General features: G+C 39.3%; 1 pseudogene; it reads left to right on the top strand.

The window, feature by feature from the left end:
* Positions 1-437: 437 nt before the first annotated feature.
* Positions 438-4,069, top strand: LOC137994731 (uncharacterized; annotated as a pseudogene).
* The last annotated feature ends 2,878 nt before the right edge of the window (positions 4,070-6,947 follow it).

Below are 6,947 nucleotides of genomic sequence, written 5' to 3'. Positions count from 1 at the left end.
GCTAAGAGGCAAGATTAAAAAACATAGTTCCCTATCATGGTGTATTTGGCTGTTGTAGTTGTAAATCGGCCATAAATTGCGGAAAATTTCTCATTTCCCGTTGTTTCGAGCGTATTCCGATGGCATCCATGTTTGCTGTGTCCACAGTAAGTATTTGCAGCGGTGAAACATAAAATACTCCCCCATATACGGTAAAGTTGACCTTTTTTGTTTATCTATTTTTCCCGCGAAACCAATGAGAGGGTGGCATAACGCCTTCACCTAGCAACGACACCTTGCTGGCCATAATCTCTGCATGTTGACAGGTAGACACCATTCGATATCCTTTGTTTGACAACGCGTTCGGTAGACGATTTTGAAAGAAAATATCGCAAGGATTTATATCATATAGAAATTATTTATCCAAAAAGAGTTATATATAGAGAGAGTTTCATTTATCAAAGAAATAATTATACCCATTGATGGCCAGTGGCGATCAGAAAGACTGGTCAAGAAGTCGTCACGAAGTTCGCGGCTTGGGAAGCGCTTCAAGAATTCGCCTGAACACTGGACTACTTGAAGAAGCTGGGTGGAAAATCTTGTCTCGCGAATCTGGAAATCGAGTACACTTAACGTACATGGATCCAGAGGGTAAGAAATTCAAGAGCTCGAAAGACGTAGAACGCAAACTAGAGGCTAATGGAATACTCGATCAATTTGTGAAGGAGAATACGGGTAGCTCAGAAGTCGCCATAGAAGCGTCGTCCACAAGCAAAGATTGCGGGGAAGATTCCGATGAAGATTACCAACCACCATTGAAAAAAACAACTACCGAAGGTCATGTCAAATCTGGGTAAGTATTTTCTCTGGTCGCTCGTAGTAATGTTCCGTTTTCCTTTTCTAAAATTCCACAATTTGAAGTGATACATTTGTACTTCAGTATGCTTTCACATTGTCAAAAATGAATACACTTCCCTTTGCCGTCTTTTTAACATTTCATGATTCACATTTTATTATGTCAAATTGTGAACTGTTTCTACACATGGAAAGAACGCTTTTTTTTTTTTTTAATCGGCAGTTTGATCATTCCAGAGGGATTGTTTGTGAGCACAACCTCCTCCATGTTACAGCTTGTCAGAGATTTCAACAACGTTTTCTCTTGCCCTTCATACAATGGGAGGTGTAAAGGTGCGTATGAACGAGAAATTTATACCCGTGTCTTCAAGTAAGTAGTGCAAATAAAAATTTTGTTGAGCTTGATTCAAGAGATGTCTGTGTTTGTATGACCTTCATATCATCAGAAAAACGATCGAGTGTATAATTTTAGGATTTCAGTGTGAAAGGTTTTTACATATAATCATACTCGTGTTTATCACTCATATGATTACAAAAAAATACAGACCAAATTGGACTCCACTCAGTCCTATTACCATTATAAATCGTAGCACTCACCTCTTGTTGTGTGATTCAAGCTTACCATGTCATTCAAATTGCTGAACCGCTTTTTGTTTTCTTTTTTCAATGACATCCTGACTGATATGAAAAATGTACACTCTGGACTGAAAACTATTTTTGACTTTAAATTTTTGGTTTTTTTTTTTTTTTGTCATAGGCAAGCTTGTTCTGACTGCATGTGAAAAGAAGGGATTTGGAGGGGCTATGATGTTTATCTTCAAGTGTTGTGGGTGCTGGACCACAGAGATAGACTACAAGAGCAGCCAACTTGCCCAGAATTCACGGAGGCAAATAGTATCCTTGGCCCTCTCTTTAGCATTTTTCATAAGTGGGCATGGGTATGCTAGTTATAGGAAAACCCTTGGGAGAGGTTTGGGTTTGGGTGTTACCTCAGAAAAACCCTTCTTGGAAGTGATTGACCTTGCCCTTCCTCATATTAAAGACATGCTTGATGAGATGTGTGATGATGCCAAACATCAAATGATACAACTCCCATCAGATCAAATCGGTAGCTGGTCCAGAGCAGTAACATGCTGTGATGGTTGCTGGCTAATACGGGGGCATTTTAGTCAAAATTGCACCTTTGTGATAAAAAATTATATCACAGGTGCCCTTCTGTATTATGGGCACCTGTCAATGCGAGGTGCAGACAGGATTTACGATGAAGATTTATGGCAAGGTACTGCTAAGTCAGCGGAGGGCCATATTAGCCAGAAGCTTTGGGCTCAGGCAAAGGAAGAAGGCCTAAATGTTGCAATCAATTGGCAGGATGCCGACTCTTCTTCTGCCAAAGGGTTTCGATATTCATTCTCTAATGAACAGGAGTCTAGAGTTATGTTATGTGGGGGGCATGTAGGTAGAGCACATGGGAAAAAATTAGAAGATTTAAAGGGAATGTCAACATTTACCCCAGGATTTATTGCCTTGCACAAATCAGAATTTCCTTCTATAGAATCATTGAAATGCTGCTGTGCTGGCAAAAAGCATACTTTTGTTGCAACAAGGAACAAACCTGTATGTGGTTGTATAGGGCCCGGATTTATTCAAAATGCCAAGCGGAATCACTACTGTGCACCAGTTCAGGCTGGTAATAGTCCTGAAAAGTACAGAGAGACCATGTGTCACAAATACCACAGCAAGGACATTCATGAATGGGAGGGAGAGTCTTGTTCTTTTCATCCCCTGACAAAGTGCTCTTGTAAGAATTGTGATTGTGATGAAAATGGGTTTTACCCAGATATGAAATGCCAAGGACAGCCATATCACTCTACTCACCCCCTGAAATGTGAGTTTCATGGGCTTGCCTATGAGATAGAGTGTGCTGAAAGGGCAAAAAATGCAAAGAGTGTGATTGACCCAGAATTAGGGAAAGGGCACTCAAACATGCCAGAGGCCACCTTTAGTGTTTTGGCAAAATTCAGGGCCAGGGATACAAATCTACACCAAAAACATTACCAGGCCTCTACCAATCTGGGCCTTATTCAGGCAAACATGACATGGCTGTTTAAAGAAAAAGGGGCACAATACCACTGGATCATTGAGCTGTATTCTCGGATGGGCCTTCCAGTACTCAGTGGAATTCAGGAGATTGTATGTAAACAAAATCTTGTCGATTTCATAACAAGAAGGTGTTGCTTTGTAATGATCAGGTGGGGATGATTTGGGATTTGAAGTTCTGTTTGGATATTATAATGATCATATCAACTGTTAAAAAAATATTCCAATATAGTGAGGAGAACAGAAAAGGAATAGACAAACTTCAGCACCTGTGTTCAGTGTTCTATATTATATGCCTGTGGACATGTGATTTGAGTGCATACTTATAATTTCATTGAATATTATGTTCAATGTATTCTTCTTTTCACAAGTGCCAACATGACAACAGAGAGAGAATGAAACGGTTGTAATACTACAAGACGGATGCGGGGAAAAAGAAAAGAGTCAAGAGAAAAGTAAACCGCGCCGAGGAGCAAGAATTGAGGTATAACTAATCAGTGCAGTTGTCATCAACTATAAACAGGGTCACCAAATTATTTTTTACAACTCTTTTCAGGTCTTCATTGAACAAACTGAATCAAAATGTAATTACTGCCCATCTAGATAGCCCATTGGTGGGATAGTGTAACCTTTTTTATTTGTAATGATAAGATTGTTACATATCTCACAAATGGGTGGGAAACGAAATGCTACCAATGTTTCTGTGTTTCTGTGTTTTTGGCTTTTTTGTTTTGTTTGTCTTTTGAGTTGCCTGCGGTTTACGGTTCCTAGGTCTGCGGTACTAGGAAATCCACTACTTACTGAAGGGGAAGTATAACAGTGCTTGCAAACATAGTCGTACGTCTCTTTCTTGTCTTGTAGAAAGAAATATGTCAAGAATTGCCAAATTAGGCACACAGATGGAGAGGAAGAGCAGACTGATCTTTTGGAAGAAGAAGCAGTCCTCCTTGCACAGAATGCTGTTGATGAGGGACTGGTCAGTGGCACTGAAATAACATCAGTTCCTGTTCCTGATGCTCCTGAAAGTGCTGTAGTGACTCTTGGGGGAAAGAATTGCAAATGGTGTGGGAGTACCACACACAGTCGCAAAACGCACAAAGACTGCCCCCATAATCCTAGAAATGCTCCCACAATATAAAATATTCTTTTTTTGTAAACTGTAGTAGTCAATTTTGGTTGCTATAAAGGTACAGTTGAACCTCAGTTATCCAGACCAATTCTTCTGATCCCATTATTTTTGTGAAATATTAATAAGGCATAATGAAGATTCCTTAAAGGCTATTCTTTCGATTTCATTTTAATTTAGGCACTGAAAATGTGAGTTATGACTGGCTGAGACTTGTTTTGTTGCCAAGTGAAACATTGGTGTCCTAATTAATTTGTGTTTACCTCATCAATAGTCACATTTTCAAATTTCTGGACTATTCACTACAGTCCCATTGACTCTGGATAATCAAGGTTTGACTGTATATGTATTTGGTTATGTGGGCCCTTCCTTGCCTTGGGTACCAGGCCCATCACAATCCCAAAATGTAAAGGTCACAAAAAAAATCTATTGTAGGTGAAAAACACGGTTTTGTTTATGTTTTATGTGAGATGGAGCCACAAGTATTACAATTAGACAAGAATACCAATATTACTATTACCTAGTATCTAGAGATTGTGTCACTAAGATGAACTAATTCCAAAAAATTACCTTGTATGCAAAGCATGGGGTGACCTCTTCCAAGTTCTACCATTCTTACATTACAACTGACAGTATTCAGAGTGTCAAAGAAGGAATGCAAGAAAGATTTTTTGGAGCGCAAAACTCTGAACCTATGAAACTCAGGGTGCCTAGCATAGTAATTTTGTGCATACCTTGCCATCCATAGGCAAAAGTAAGTCTTCAGGGGCCACTGAGCACTGCTAGAGCACAACCCTGAGAACTGTACTCTTTGGTAAACATGGTGTTGATATTTGGGTCTGGTGCCTTAGTTGAATGCATACATATGTGATCAAGACAATGATACAATTGAATCTTTTCATATCTTTTATTGTCATATTGAATGTGCTGTAAATGAATGTACATGTGGCAAAATTGGTATCTCATCAGTGTAAATAATATTTTTCAAAAAATTTCAATGTTTTCATTATTCACAACTTCAGTTCTTTATAATTATAGGAAACATTCAGTGTGTAAAAAATATTTTTAAAAAAACAAATGACAACAGTGCAGATTGTAGATTTTCACCGAATAGCTGGCCATTTTGCCCTGTGGAGGTCTTCTAGAGTCACGTGGTAAACCTAAAAAAAATTAAAACATGATCAATGAGTGAGTGTCAAACATGCTGCTCTCATTTTCTCACTAATATAATTGTAACCTCCACTGATTTTTATGTAATGTTCTACATTCATTAATATATTATATGAATATCGATACTTGCTTTGTTTCAAGTTTCATCCACTTTACCTACTGGCTAGAAAATGAGCACTTTCAGTGAACATTATTATCTAGAGGTAGACCCCACTCCCTCCATCCTTATGAAATTGTAGCGTTCCTTTAGCGGATCTCTGTTCAACACAAACATAACAAAAAGGGGACAAGAAAACGTGTTCATTTGGATTGGAAAAATGAATAAAAACATGTTACCGCAGCGTTTTCCGGGTCCTGATAGTCCCTCAGGTTTTCCTGGATTATGGCCCGGACAACATCTTTGATGCATTCCGGGTACACGTACGTGGGGAAAGTCTTTCCCCGAAATTGCCCTGCGCCGATTTTGTTCCCAAACTGAGAAAATAAAAAGATCGTCACTGAGTGTAATGATCGAGAACAATAGTCTACAATTATGTCCATTTTATAATAGGACTAGAGTGTATACGGACAAAAAATTGGCCTCATATGCGTTGTGATGCGGGTGTGAGATAAATACGACGGCGGTGTCAATTCGAAGATCGCCAGTTTTGAGATGGAGTCACATTGCTTATTCTTGGGAACTCAAGATATTGCCGGGAGTATTGAAAAAATCCTAGGACACACTGCACGTAGCACTTTACTCACTGCGCACAAGAAATTCAACTTTCGGGACGTGCTTGATGACTTTGTGACGATGTCAGCGAGTAGCTATGAGTTCAATGCGAGATCGAAGGTCATAAGGACATGGTTAGGCAAACAATGAAGGTAAGCTTCATTAGTTTCCCTTCAAAAAAATGACATAATATCACACATAGAGTCAGAGACTTACCCAAAGTATGCCAAACAAGCGCCTATAACAGCGCCTTCTGGCTTGGTCGGCGCTTTCACCCATTTTGCACGAAAAACGTGCTAGAAGGTGCCTTAGTCCTGGAGGCGTAGATCTGAAACTGCAAGCAAAAGGAGGTCGCATCATTGCCAGCTCTTATTCTCAATAAAATGGAAACAAGAACTTCACTCAAAAAGAAATCTTGTTTACCCGCGTTCTTGAAATCTGCGATCTAACGCCACCAGTGCATGTTCCCGACTCGCGTCCATGATCAAAGAGGATTCGTATTTCATTATCGAATGGTTTTATCAAATGGATCTGTCAACAAGGCATATTCCAGGAAATTCCTTCGGGGACCGCAAACATGTTTGCTCTGGCATCAAATCTCTATTTTGCCGCGAAATCCCTACTTGGAAACGAAACTTCTAAAACTTGTATCTCACAAACCCGGCGTTTTCCAGCCGTTAAATTTGGCAAGTATGCTACTTTATCAATAATGTTTCACATGTCAAAAAACCGAAGTAATCCGAGAAGATAACTTTATCCTCCAGGAATACCTTAAGTTAACGTTCGAAAAAGGCCCATCAAAGCCTTCATAAGTGATCACCCCGGGAATTTGCAAGAGCCTATTTTCGCATTAAAGCCACCAAAATTTAATATAAACAATCGAGGGTGGTCGCTAATGAGAGCTTTCAGCAAAAGTCTGTGGGATTTTTAAATTCTTATTGATGGTAGAAAAGATTACGTTCAGGAATGCACCTATTAAAAACTGGAAACTTCTTTCTTCGTTTACCG

This window comes from Montipora foliosa, chromosome 3 (assembly GCF_036669935.1).
Source record: "Montipora foliosa isolate CH-2021 chromosome 3, ASM3666993v2, whole genome shotgun sequence".
NCBI lineage: Eukaryota > Metazoa > Cnidaria > Anthozoa > Scleractinia > Acroporidae > Montipora > Montipora foliosa.
The sequence above is the reverse complement of the archived record's forward strand: the minus strand, read 5'-3'. Positions and strand labels throughout refer to the sequence as shown.